Source organism: Pipistrellus kuhlii, unplaced genomic scaffold (genome assembly GCF_014108245.1).
Source record: "Pipistrellus kuhlii isolate mPipKuh1 unplaced genomic scaffold, mPipKuh1.p scaffold_m20_p_26, whole genome shotgun sequence".
Classification (NCBI taxonomy): Eukaryota; Metazoa; Chordata; class Mammalia; order Chiroptera; family Vespertilionidae; genus Pipistrellus; species Pipistrellus kuhlii.
In genome coordinates this window covers 6,388,354-6,403,380 of record NW_023425525.1, presented here as the reverse complement: position 1 = coordinate 6,403,380, position 15,027 = coordinate 6,388,354, and positions in this window count along the sequence as shown.

Below are 15,027 nucleotides of genomic sequence, written 5' to 3'. Positions count from 1 at the left end.
CTTGGGTTTAAATAACAACCTTCAGCCTTTGCGCCCCGGCCTTGTCAAGGCCAAGGTCCTTAGCCTTACCTGCTTCCTGGAAGCCAGATCAGCTCAGCACACTCCTATAAATGTCACCTGGGAGAGATTCCACCCCCCAAAAATGGTCCAGCTCTGATAAGTGTTAGAGGAGAGGCTGGGACAGTCTCACTGTGACGTGGGCCGGACCCAGGGCCTGTCCGGGGAATCCAGATGGATGTGGGAGTGAAGGGAGGCCGTGCCCTCTGTGCCTCCAAATGGACTTGATTAGGCTGAGGAGGAAGAGGAGGCCTGCTCGGTTGGGTGCTTGTGAAGACTGCTAGGAAGACTCTTCCAGTAAAATCCATTTGAGGCCAAGTAGGACACCTGCACTCCTTAGAGGCGGCCCCGGTCACGTGAATTCTGTATCTCTCAGGGGAACGTGTGTGAGGCCCGGGAGGTCCTCGCCTTTCCCCTTCCTGGTCCCCCCCCCCCCTCCCCACTGCTTCCTAATGGGCAGCTCTCTCTCAGCTTCCGTTTGGGAAGGTACCTGACAACTCTTTCAGGCAGGAGGAGCCTTCTAGATGAGCAATGCCAAGGGGGCGGCACCCTGTCTCTCAGGGGGCCTCTTCGCATGTGGCAACACCTGCATCTTTGATGCACAGCCGTGGAAATCTGGGATGTTCTCCCTCTCCCCTCTCTTTCCATAGACATCACTCCATTCACTTCTTCCCAGGCGGGCCGGCATGAGGCTGGTCAGCCAGACCGCTGCCTGAGCACATGGTTAAGAGGGAGCTGCATGCAGGCGAGGACCATTGTTTGATCCGTGATGTATCCCAGGCACCTAGCACAGTGAAGACTCACTAAGTGCTGTGCTTGTTGGGAAAAGGAGTGAATAAACACAAGAATGAATGAATGAATGAGATACCAGTTTTTCTTTTCTTTTTTTTTCTTTTTTTAATATATTTTATTGATTTTTTACAGAGAGGAAGGGAGAGGGATAGAAAGCTAGAAACGTCGACGAGAGAGAAACATCGACCAGCTGCCTCTTGCACACCCCCTACTGGGGATGTGCCCGCAACCAATGTACATGCCCTTGACCGGAATCGAACCTGGGACCTTTCAGTCCGCAGACCGACGCTCTACCACTGAGCCAAACCGGCTTCGGCGAGATACCAGTTTTTCTTATACGCATCCTCAATTCTTATTAGTAATACTTTTGACAACCCACCCCTTTGTTAGCCCACCAGGAACAGAGCCAGAGCTCCCATGAGCTCCACGCCCATGGGCCCCAGGGCGGGGAGAGGGTGGAGGGAGGGGGCTGCCACCCTTAGGGAGCCTGGAGTGGCACTGTAAGGGTGGTGCCCAACTTCAAAGTATGGAAGCTTTCCTGAGTTAGAAACAAACAGCGACCAGCTGCCTCTTGCACTTGGCGCCTGTTGAGGGCCCCAGGGCCAAGTTCAGGGCATCAGGAAAAGACCCTCAAAACGGCCAGTTCCACGTGGAAAGCTGCTAGCGCAGGCTCTGACCTATAGTCAGTATCAGCACATGTCTGTGTCTGAAGGCTGGCAGGAAAGGTCCGCCCGAGGCCCGGCCTGGTGCATCGAGACACCTTGTGCCAACCAAGCTGCGGGTACAGAAGCCGCTGTAGCGGGAAGCAGAAGCTTCGCTTCATCTTGTTGGCCTGGGGTAACAGAGATGAGCGAGCTGGGTTTGAAAACCAACCTGATTCTACAGATTTGTAACCAGACTTTTGAAAATCACGCCGAAAGCCATCCTTCCCTCTCCACCTGCTTCCTGCACTTGAACACACGACACTGAGGCGGCGTGGTTGGGCCGGGAAGCCGTCGGGCCGAGTTTGAAGCCCCCTTTACCGCGTCTTGCTGTGTGTGGCCTCAGTTTCCTCACCTCACGGCAGGGACGGTCTCACGCCCACCTCCCGGGGGAGTGGAGGACTTTACAGAGATGCATGTCGAGTGCCTGGCTCAGTGTCTGCCACATGTAAACTCGGTCATTTCACTCCTGGACTCTATTTTAAAACCGATAGAACTTACTTTTTATAACTAAACACAGATACATTTACACGTGTGCTCACTTGGCTTAGCTTGTTTATATTAGCGGCAAGCGATTCGGTTCCTTTTCTGTGCCCGGGTCTCCTTATCGGGCTCTTTGCAGCCGGGCTTGGCCAGGTGGAGTTAGCTGTAAGAGGTTTGCTTTGAAAGGGGAAGAAGTATGGGGAGAGCGATCACAGAAATCCGGGAACCCCGGCATGTTCCCCACATCTGTTAAGCTGTCAGGGAAGGCCTGGCCTGGCCAGTGCAAATTATCCATCCATCCTCACTTCCAGCCACCTCTGGGCCTCCTGGTTATTAGGGAAGGAATACAAATGATTGTAAATAAGCAGCTGAATATGACGCTAGCATAACAGAGCCCAGGAAAGCAGAACAGAGCTACTGTGGGCAGCCAGGAGAACACAGGTGGGGTGTTGGGGAGGAGAGATGATTAGAGAAAGAACTGCCATTATCTGGCCCAGTGTCGAGCAGGACAGGAAAAATAATAGGAGCTCTGCAGTTTGGGAGGCTCATATTCAACTACCAGCTTTGCCAATAATTGGCATGCTAACATTTCTGAAGCTTAGTTCTCTTATCTGTAAAATGGAGAAGCAATTCATAGAGCTATTGGAGAATTAAATGAGATGCACGAGTTTTCTGTATAAAGCAGAAGGCTAACTCTGCTTTATACAGACGATACTCACTAAGACTGGGTTCCGTTTTCAAATACCTTGTCCTGCTGTCTCCCAATAGAAACCTGTGTGCTGTACAATGCCTGTAGATTTCAGACTCAGGACGTGATCGTTGTGACATCTTTAAAATTATCTTATGTCCCCGATATGAATGGTCTGGTTGGTCGTTGGCATAGTTTTAAAGACTATGTGGTTGATGGATTCAAGAAGTTGGTTGGATAGTAAAGTAGGTTAAAATATGGTTACATGGAATGTGGTGGTTAGCCCCCACTACGCACTTGTGTTTATCATGGGGAATTGTGTTCATGTCTGTTGCAGACTGGCAGGGGCTTTGAAGTTCACTCAAAATACACCTGACCAGGTGAGTCAGGTGAAGGATGGGGCTGGTATAGAGCCTGCTTTACCCAAGTGTCCCAATCAGCACCCATGCAGATAAACAGCAGGTAGAGAGAGAATAAGAAAAAACCCTCCACGATAGTTTCACTCCCTTCTGTCCAGAGCACTTGCTAAAATAATTTGCAGTTTGGGAAGCTGTGATCCCCTACCCATAAGCTCATGGTGAGGCTCCAGTCTATCACAGGCAGGAAGTGCTCGCAAATTGTAATGGACTGAAAGAGCCATTGCCCAAGTTTTAACTCAGATGATAACTCAAAGCCTCCCCCCCCCCCCCCCCCTAAAAACAGTGTCCACTCTACTGGATGCTTCCAGAGCTGACAGTTTTATTTGGTGCTTTTTTATTTCATTAAACCAGATCCAAGGTTGCCTTTCATATTGGCAGTAACACGCCCCTTGTCTTCCCTCCATGACACATCTCACTATTGCTTCTACCCTGGTGTGGCTTTGCTAGTGTTTGAGAAGATGTGTTTGACCATGAAGAGAGTGTGTTTGCCAGGTCTTGGTTAGCACAGGAAAATGCATGCAAGGAAAATGATGTTTAACATTTGCATTCAATCAAGAGTTAGCCTTCTAATTTCAATAGCAAAATATTCATCCACAACATCAACAGACTTCAGCAGTGATGGAAAGCAGGACTGTTGGAAATTGCACAGTAGGAAACATATACCTGGTGAGTTAGAATGATGACCAAATTCCATCATACTACCTTCTAGTGAAATCTGAGTTTCTTGTCAGAGTCAAAGAAATTATTCAAAACCTATCTGTTTAGCAAAATGAGTGAACTCATTGATGACAGAGAACAGATTTATTAACACCCCAGAGTTCTGCTCTTTAAAAAAAACAAAGAAAAAAGATTGCCTTAATATATTACATATCCTGAAACTTTAGAGGCCCTTGGTTATGTCAGCTTTGAACATCTCCATATGGGGCACAGAAAGCCATTGCTTCTCATGCTTCCCTACATAGCCAGAGCGCATGAAGCTCCGCCCCCAAGGACCTTGACTCCACCACCCACCTGCTCTCCTGACCTCTTCCTGTCCATCAGGAGCCCTGGTGAGGGAAGCGCCATTATAGAATGCCACCTTGTTCTCTCTCCTTGCAAAGGCTGTTCTTAAAATCAGCTCAAACTGGAAAATAATAACTGTGATAGACTTGACCTTTGAGAAGGAAACATTAGATTCCCTCTCTGGTAGCTGTGAAATTCAGTACCAGCAACAAAACTGTGTGAATCACTGACAGAAAGGAGGCCTGTAGCTATAACTCTCACCAATGCAAGTGAGAGGTGAGCAGAAGGCAAATGAAAATATTGTCTTGTGGCTACTTCGGCTTTGATTCCCAGGGATTTGGTGTGTGGAATCCAAGGCTGTAGTTTCCTTTTTCTCCAGCCCCAGGGCGTTTGAACTGCTTGTGACTGGCTTTCATCCCTTGACCAGAACGAGACCTCGGGGAGGAAGAGGCAGTGTGGTCTATATGGAGGGAGACATCAGAAGCCAATCTCATCTCGGGCCTTGACCTACCAACTAATATCATGGGCTAGTTTTTGACCAATAAAGTGGGGAACAGTAGATGAACCACAGGAGGAATAATCCTTAAGCCATTATCTGCCACTAAAATCGTCCCAGGCAGAGTACTTTTCTGCAGTTTGTACTGGTAAATATTTTGAGATTCAAAGGAACAAAGAATAACCAATTCAATAATAACGATGAAGAAACAGACTGTGACCAATTAACCAACGACAAGGGTAAAAAAATAGGAAGCCTTTAGAAACTGAATTGCATGATGGGTGACAGGCTTCTGCTTTCAGTGGTGGCGGACTAGGAAATTTGGATCAATCTGCTTGTTAAGGACGATTAGAAAAATAGGACAGGATCATTTTCTAAAAATCTGCTTAAAGTCATTAAAGAGCTAATAAGGCAGAAAAGAATTACCAGGTTAAGTTTGGGGAGAACATAGAACTCTGTGGCATTTAGGGTCATTTCTGCCGATTACAAAAAAAGGCGGTTGAAAGTTCGAAAAGCTAAGCAGGACATGGAGATATATAATTAGGAGTCTAAGACTGCCCAAGGTGAGGGATCCTGATAAGCCTTCCACAATTGGATTGACAGCCCTTAATATCTGTATCCAGAAGTAAATGAACTCTCAATGTGCCTGAGACCCAGCTTCAAATACTCCCATCTCTGCATCTGGACCCAGGGGATCCAAGATTGCTAATGTCCTTGGTTACCATCCAGAAGCAAGGACTTATTTTTGCTTTTGGATGATAATATCCTAAACTTTAAGGAATGATGATATCATTCTAAACTTTACGTTTTTTTCTGTTATTTTTTAGTAACTAATTTCAGGCACTCAATCAAAAACCAGCACACAAGGGGGAACACACACAAAAATCAAGAGAAATGACAGAGATACTAGACAATGGAGATCTGAAAAATATTTTTAAATAACCATGTTTTCAAAGATATAAAGTATAAAGTTGAGATTTTTTGACAGAGAAAAAAGGAAATTGTAGAACTAAAAAAATTTAGTAACTGGAATTAAGAACTCATTGGGTTTAGTAGATTAGACACAGCTAAATAGGAATTTAATTAACTGAAAAGCCATGAAAAATACTTGAAATGATAAAAAATACAGAAGAAAGAATAAAAGACATGGAGAGTCTGTGAGAAGTTCTAATTAGAATCCCAAATGTAGAGAAGATAAATTGGGCAGAAGCAATATTTGAAGAGACAGTAGCTGAGAATTTTCAAAAATCAATGAAAGACATCAAGCCACAGATTAAGAATTACTATAAACTCCAAGCAGGACTAACAAGAGAAAAACCAAACGTAGGCACATCAGAGTAAAGCTATTAAAAACATCTTCAAAGAATTGACAGAAAATCACTGCCAACTTAGAATCTTATATTCAATGAAAATATCCTTTGAAACTAACGGTGAAATATAAACGTTTTCAGCCAAAATTGTATGAGTTTATAACCAGCTGGTATATACTAAAGGAAATACTAGAGAGTGGGGTTTTTTCCACAGAAGGAAAATGATCACAGATGGAAATAAGAGGTGTAGAAAGAAATAAAGAACAGTGGAAAGTGTAAATATGTAGAGAACACAAATATTGATTATGATAATGCTTTGTGGAATCTATATACAGTAGGTCCTCAGGTTATGGCAGAGATCTGTTCCTTCTGTGCAACGTAATGTGATTTTCACTGTAAGTCGGAACCCACCTACATAAGCACCTACATCACTCACCTGGAGCACATACACAGCAGTAATGAAGTGACACAGTAAAAAAAAATGTAAAAGAAAGATAACAATTCCTGACCTTTACTTGAGGTAAATAAATAATAAAAAAACATAAATCACATGTGTACATATGTTGAAATGATGGAAATTTCTTTTTTTTATAGATAAATGGGAGATGGTGATGTAACCATGAAACAACATGCATTGAGTCCAATGCAACCTGAGGACTGCCCGTATATAAAAGGCCAATATGCAAATTGTCCCCTCAGGAGGTCAACCAGGAAACCGGGAGTTCGATTGCTCACTATGATGTGCACTGACCACCAGGTGGCGGTGCAGAATGAAGGAAGGCCCCTGGCAGGCAGCTAGAAGGCCCCAATCGACCCTGATTACCAGGCAGGCCTAGGGACCCTACCGTGCACAAGTTTCATGCACCGGGCCTCTAGTTTATAATATGTATAGAATTGAAATGCATGGCAACAATCTATACTAATAAAAGCCTATGTGGTCGTCACACCCTCACACTATGGTGCCCTCACGCTGTCACAGTCCATCACCAGGAGGCTGTGTGCACAGCAGGTACACATGGGTGGGTGGGGACTTGATGCTGTGTGCGTGGCACAGAGGCAGGGCCTGGCAGCTCCACACAGCAAGGCCTGAAGGTCTCTCAGCTTTGTGTGCCGTGGAGGCGGGGCCCCTGGCTCTGGCCTACATCTTTGGGGCGATCGATTGCAGGGTTCCCGCACTGTGAGAGGGCACAGGCCAGGCTGGGCACCCATTCCCACCCCCCACCCCCCCGAGTGCACAAATTTTGAGCACCAGGCCTCTAGTATTATATAAGGTCAGAATGGGGCAGGGGAGGGTAAATTGGAGTCCTAAGGTTTTTGTATTATCAGAAGTGGATAAAAATATTTTTTAAAAAAATAGACTTTTATTTATCAATCAAAAAGTGATGTATTGTAGTCTCTAAGATAATGACTGTAAGAGTAGTAAGAGTATACACGTATGAAACATGCAACCACCCCTCCATAAATGTACACACAGAAAAAAGATAAGGAGGGGCTCACCAAAATGTTAAGTGTGGTTACATGTCGATGGAAGCAATCTGGGTAATTTTTCCTTTCCTTTGCTTATCTGTATTTAAATTTTTTCATCTAACATCAAGCAGAGACCATTGCCAACAAGGGAGCTCTGGCCTTCTAACTTTATGATTTATCTATTTCCTTATTTTAACTCTTCTGTGCCAGAGCGAGGCAATTAAAAGTAACATTTGCCATTAATTTGAAGCATATTTTTTTTAACTTAACAATGTAATCTGAATAACTTTCCCTGTCATTAAACGTTAATATTTAATGTCATTTTTAATGGCTGTAGAATAGCCCGTTGTATAACTGCTCTATAATTTATTCTGCCATTTTCTTATTGTTGGACATTTGGATTATTTTCAGTTTTTAGAAGTAATAAGTACTTCTAATGTGCATTCCTCTATACATGATTTTTTTTTCCCACCTGAGGATATATAACTATAGGTATAATTGGTGGCTCAAAGGGCCTACAAAATATTAAATTTTTTATTTATATTACCAAATTGCCTTTTGTTAAAGCTGTATCTAGTGTTTTTTTGTTTGTTTGTTTTGTTTTAATATATTTTATTGATTTTTTACAGAGAAGAAGGGAGAGAGATAGAGAGCCAGAAACATCGATGAGAGAGAAACATCGAGCAGCCGCCTCCTGCACATCCCCTACCGGGCGTGTGCCCGCAGCCAAAGTACATGCCCTTGACTGGAATCGAACCCGGGACCTTTCAGTCTGCAGACCAATGCTCTACCACTGAGCCAAACCGGTTTCAGCTCTAGTTGCTTTTTAATTGACCGGGTATAAGACTACTGGGGATCCTATATAATAAAGAGCTAATATGCTAATTAGACCCGATGGTGGAACGACCTTCCGGAATGACCAGTGGGCGGGGGCTGGGGCAGTGAGTCAGCCGAGCCCCCTGCACTAATTTTGTGCATCAAGCCTCTAGTATGTAATAACAGTTTTAGCAGTTTGCACAGTCTGTCTATGAAGCTTGAAGCTTGTTGTCCAGGCTGCTGTGGTCACTCCTGGACACTATGCCCCGCAGTGCAGGGGAGCATGGCATCCACAGAAGGGGAGCAGTCGCATGCATCTGTGTTAATCTGGGAAAGGCTCATGGAGGTGAGGCTAGAGGCAGGTAATTGACAAGTCCAGAGGTCAAGGCAACAGCTGGTTTGAAGTAGATGGTCAACTGGCCCAACCAAGCAAGGAGGTGTCTCAGTGGCTGGAGGAGAGGTGCTGTGGGCTGCCCAGGGGAGCAGACTCAGGCTGGCATTGGGCCAGCTGGGGACGGGGCACCACCCCATGCTGGGTGTGTTAAAATGGGTCCCCGATCTCGGTTCTGGAGCAACACAATGACTTGATGACAGGGACATATCTGTGTCTTCCAGCCCACACTTGATAATGCCTCAGAAATGAAAAGAAATGTGTGTGTTTTTTCTCCTTTACAATATATTAGGGGGGAGGGGGGAGGAGAACAAACCCAACCCTGCCAATTTGCTAGATACTCTTGAAAGGATAATAAAGATGAAACTTTCTCCCTCTCTCAGCAGAACCGCATCAGACTCACCTTGTTACAGATTGTGCTGCGACCAATTAAAGAGAGAAAAGGAACTCTGCTGGAACCTTCCCCACTTCCCAGCTGCTTCTATTTAGTCCATGTCGTTGAAATCCCCCCAGGACCTTACACTAAATCGACCACCAAATATTGAAAAATAAAAACACGCTGCTAATTAGAGGGATGGCAAAGCATGTTTTCTGTTTCGGAAAGTGAGGGCTGGAGATGTTGGGGGGATTCCTTCCAAGGTGAGGAGGAAAGAAGCTGAGGGCACCTTTCCTTCTCTCTGGGGATTTCAAAGCAAAGATTTGTAAAGACTCCAGGACAGCAGGGCTCTTGTTAAAGCCGGGAGGGACCTCGTTAGAGACTGATGAGCCAGGGGTGTGTGGTCTCCCTGCTGGGAGAAGGTGCTAGAAGCCAGAGGAGCCTGCGCAGAACCCACCCTGGGAGGAGATGCTCAGCACTGGGCACCAGGGGGTAGAGAGGGGTGGGCATCCGAGCCAGAGCAGATGCCAGGAGCAGGCCTAGCCAGCCGGCTGTCACCTGAACACAGCCATGGTCTGGGTGTCTCACCCAGGCAGACCACCCGTCAGCGCACCTCCTTAGCCAGAGGAAGGGCTTAGCCAGGGGAAGGGCGAGGAACAGGTGCCCCCGTCGGCCTGGTGACTGCGGTGCCCTCTCCCTGCCTGCGCCAGGTGCCACCGCAGCCAGAGGCTTTTGGTCTCTTCCACCCTGTGCCACCTTGGCCTGCGGGGCCATGTCACTGAGACCAAAAACAGGACTTTGGCGGGGAGGGGGAAGTCAAGAACTGGAATTTTGAATTTTCACCTTTTGAGGTTTTTTGTTTTGTTTTAAAAACTCAAAGAGCTTGAGGCGAATCAGGTGACAGCATCCTCTGCCCAGGTGAGTTTAGGTGACTGCCTTCCTCGGAAACCTGTATCCTCTCTGTGAAAGGGGCTGATGATGGAGCGGCCCTCGGGAGGTGGTGAGGGTCGGGGGAGATGATGCCTCACTGCCTGGCAGGGTCCTGGCACCCAGGGAGTGTAGGTGAGTGAGGTTCAGGGAAGTGCTTCCGGGTTGGTATCCCCACTGCAGTTAGGAGTCAAGTAAAAACCGCAAACTCCCTATTAAGAGAAAAACATCTTTCTTTAAAAAAAAAAACTTTCTGTAAGGCAGATGCCATCCTCCTGGCTCACACCCCGAGCCTGAGCCAGGTGTGAAGCGGGATTCCTTGTAAGACAGGCGCACAGCCATCTGAGAAATGCCCGGGTCAGACGCGCATCAATCGGATGGAGCCAGGCCCCCAAGAAACCCAAAGAGCTGGGTTGTGTCACCGGCTTAGTGCTCTGCTGCTCTGGCTCAGGTCTTTATTTCCCATCCTCTCCGGCTCCAACGTGTGTGCTTTTGTGGTGATTTCGGCCCATGAGGGAAGCCTGCAAGCAATTACGTTGGCATCGAGATGGAAGACATTTCCTGACCCAGGATTGCAGACACGGGGTCCTGTCCTGCACCAGGAACTGCACCCTGGGAGTCAGAGGCCGTGCCTCACCTTTGCCCGGCTCAGGGCCTCCTCACTGTCCCGAGGCTGCCAGCGGCCAGCATGGTGCTGCCTCTGCACCGGGGCCGCCGACTCAGTCCGTCAGAGCAGGTGGACGTGGAAGGGGTCCTCAGCTGTGGATTCATCGAGAGAATCACTGAGGATCCTGATCCTTTGGAAATGGGCTGCACTAGGGTGCAGTGTGGCCTGGAGGCCTCGGGGCTCCCAGGAAGCTGGCCACCTCCACTGGCTCCTGGAGTCCAGGTGAAGCTTCCACCGCGCTGGGCAGCAGCCGGGTGGTGGGGACCACAGAGCCCCCTGCAGTGCAGGCGTTGCTTCTGCGTGGACCTCCTTCTCCTTCAGAATCAGGGGAGCTGGGCTGGGGTGTGGGGTGCATCAGGCTTTCGAGGGTCCCTCAGAAACCTCTCGTGCTCTGCAAGCAAGGCCTCGCTTCCCAAGCCTTTGCCAGGCTCCCTCACTCTCTCCGAACCCTTAAAACGCTCCTGTTTTGCTAAAACCGACCGTATTCGTTAGCTGACATCCTGGGGCCGAATGAATGGGCCAAGTCTTCTAAAATTCACATCCGGTTTGCCAGCTGCGAACGTTCAGGGTACTTTTTCCATTTGCTCTTTCCTGCCGGCTGCCGTCTCTGATACCTTAAATCTTGCCATCTGCTTCTTGCTCCAGGGCACTAAGTCCCAATTATTGCTTCTGCCGTTTGCTCTAGACACAGTCTTTTCAAGCCGAGCCTTTGATTTTGATTTTTTATTAGAAGACTCTGCTCCCCCCACTATGCTCGGTAAAGCTCTGGCTCTGCCCACAGAAGGCCGCTGTCTCTCTCAACGTGGGGTGTGTCTCTGTCCCCCAGGAAGAAGCAGCGTTTCTCTGCAGGAACTGCTTCCTGCACAAAGAACGATCCTGTGCACAGCCATTCCCCAGCTCCCCACGGAGCTATTCTTTCATCACGCCATGCCGATCATGTTTTCCAAGATGGAAGCAGTAACAGCTCTCATCCCCCGTGCTCTTCTGGACTGTGACCTTGACCCTCTTCCCAGGTAAGGCTATTATCCCCTTCCTCCCCGTCTTGGATCTGGGTGAGCTCGTGACTGGTTCTATTTATAGCACGGGGCAGAAAGGATGCGCTGTGGCTCCAGTCTGATCTTCTGGGAGTGCTCCCCCTCCAGACCCCTCTGAGTCCTGTCAGAACCCAGCCACTGGGCGGTGAGAAGCCTGGGCTTTGTCCAGTCCACGAGGCTGTGTGAGCCAGCCTTCTACTTCTCCTGCCTCAGGCACTGGACGATGAGTGAAGAGCCCATCTGGGAGGTGGATCATCGGATTCCCGCTATTCTAGCCTCCAGCTGCCCAGCCCTTCCCAGACATTACAGAGCAGAGAAGAATCATCCCTGCTGTGCCTTTTCCAATACCGATCCCTGGAATCCATGAGCATAATGGATGGTTGTTGTGTTACACCACTAGGTTTGGGGTGGTTTGTTATGCAGTCATGGTAACTGGAACATGAGTGGTCACTGGAACATGGGCACACTTCTTATCCAACTCTAGTTACATGGAGATGGACTGGCTGATTCATTCAGAAATGAGCAACTCCCAAGACCCAAACTTGAAACAACAGCACCTCTCCACCTCTGTTTTAGAAGGGGGAGGGAGGGATCATGGAAGTTGAGCTTCCCCCCAAACATCAATTCAGTGATTTGAAACAAGCATGGCTACTTAAAATCCAAAGGATGCTGTAAACATTAGCTACATGGCCAGATCCCAGTGCTATCTTTTTGTAATGTGAAGTTGCACATTTTCTTCCCATTGCTGCAGCTATCTCTCATCTTTACCATCCATCTCTGCTCTGGTGGGAGGAGAACACCCCCTGCCTTCCCTCCCAGGTTCCTGCTCAGATTACATGCTCATGTTGGGTTGAACCATATGGAATTGCCACTTTGTAGGTTAAATCTCAGCGATTTCATGTGGTACAACCTAATGTAACCTCCTCACCTCTTCAAATTGAATTGTGCCATTGAATTGTATTCTTACCTTTCAACCTAAATGGGGCTTGCTCCTTGCTTTCCTTTCCTGCCTGACTCCATCTAAATTGGATTATTCTGTATCATAGCATCTTGCTCTTTCCTCCACAGCACTTAATCACAATTTGTAATTACATACGTCTTTATTATTTAACATCGAATACTCTAACAACACTTATATAAACTCCTTGAGCACTGCACATCACTGTATCCCAGCCCCTGGCACACAGCCTGCCACATCACTGACACTCAATAAATGTCAGCTGGAGTCATGTATGTTCAGCGTGGCTCTCTTCATATGCAGACAGTGTTTTTATTCTGTTGCCAGAGTGTCCTGTACATGCTGATCCCTGCATCATATCTGAATCCGAACATAAGCTTCTAGAGAAACGAGTGATTCCTAATCCTGACTGCCCATGAGTAACACCAAAGAAGCCCGGCCAGTATTGCTCAGTGGTTGAGCATTGACCTATGAACCAGGAGGTCATAGTTTGATACCTGGTTAGGGCACATGCCTGGGTTGCGGGCTCAATCCCCAATGTGGGGCATGCAAGAGGCAGCCAATCAATGATTCTCATCATTGATGTTTCTATCTCTCTCCCCCTCTTCCTTCCTCTCTGAAATCAATAATAAATTTTTTAAAAGTCACTGGTTTTATTCCTGGTCAGGGCACGTGCCCAGGTGGCAGGCTGGATTCCCAGTAAGGAGGTGCACAGGAAGCAGCCAATCTATGTTAATCTCTCATCGATGTTTTTATCTCTCTATCCCTTTCTCTAAAAATCAATAAAAACTTTTTTTTTTTAAGAAAATGAAATACTGAGGAAGATTTTTAAAAATACTGAGGGGTCTGTCCTCAAATCAACCAAATCAAAGTCTCTAAGGAACAGAGTGCAGGCCTGGTTCAGAACATGGTTCTGGAAAACAGAGATCTCATCTGCAGAGGTGTCCATGCTGTGAAGTCAGGGTGCTTTCCTGCTGTTGCCCCGGTGGTATTGTTTCAAACCCCATCAGTTTATTTTGTTCTCAGTCCCAGCGGACTTCTCTGGGTACACCAGGTATTGCCACCAACCGCTAACCTTCGGAGAACCAACCAAACTCATTTTGCAAGTAACTTTCCCAGTGCCTATACCAATGGCGGGCTTAGCCTTTCCATAGACGTGAACAGTGCCCCCAAATCCACATGAAACCTAAACTAAAACAGCTTGTGCCTCAAATCAGGCTCTCCAACCTCTTCTTCCAATGGTACCCACATGCTTAAGCCCTTCCTATAAAGACATTCTCAAGCCATTACTTAATTTCTCACATCCTATCTTTCCAATTCTTGGGATTTTCTGTAAGTCACAATTCTGTAAGTCACCATCCACAAACCTATCTATTTAACTTAATTTCTATGTTTCCACCATTTATCCATTTGAATTCTGAACACCCACTGTGTCGTTGTTCTATATTCCCGGGACCAAGTCTTACCCATTCGAGGGCACACCGAACTGAACAAGGCTCATGTACCCAGTAATTGAAACAAAGCAATAAATGCTATTTTAACAAAAACTGTTATTGGGAAATGTTTAATTATTGTTAGGAGAAATAAAGGACGGCTTCACAGAAGTGATGCTAAGTGGACATTGATAAATCCAAGTCTACTAGGTTGGAGGCAAATGGGCAAGGGACAGATGCTTCGGAAAAAGCAGAATCTAAAAATTAGAATAAACCCAATAGTCCTGGATGTAATAAAAATAAGCAATAGGTAAGTATTTGTTAGCCCTTTGTTCTGAATGTGGCCCTTTCATTTCACAAGTATGGAGCATGCTGTGCATTTGTTACCCACATTCACACACAACAAATTCCATTTTCGTAAACTTTATTGATTCCGCTGTGCTTTTCATAGTTACTGATTTTTATGTACTCTTCTCATCAAACTGCAAGTTGATTATTTCACTTTGTGCATATTGTGGTAATTGGATTGCTTGCTTAAATGGCACGGTCTTTTTTTGCACACTTTGCCAGCGACACTGCTGATATAGCACAGTTTATCTCACTTTACTGCATTGTTCTAATTAATTCTTCCACAGCCAACTAAGTTTTTCTCTTGGGAATTGCCTGGGAGGCAGAAATTCTTATTTCTATACCACTTTGGTGTTCCTAGGGATGAGCAGAATTTTGAATTGGCCTTCCTTTGCAGTAAATACAACCTGTCTAGTTCCAAATCAGGGTTGAAACACAGTTATTTATGCTGCTTAACAAACCACACCAAAATTTACTGGCTTAAAATAACAACGGCCATATATTTTGTATTTCATGATTATGAGGGTTGCCTGGGCTCAGCTGGATGGTTCTTCTGCTCCATCTAGTGTTGGATGGGGCTGCAGTCATCCAGCTGGGGGCTTCCCTGATATGGAACTTGGAAACTGGCTCATGGACATGGCTGGAAATTGGAGATGGTTGTT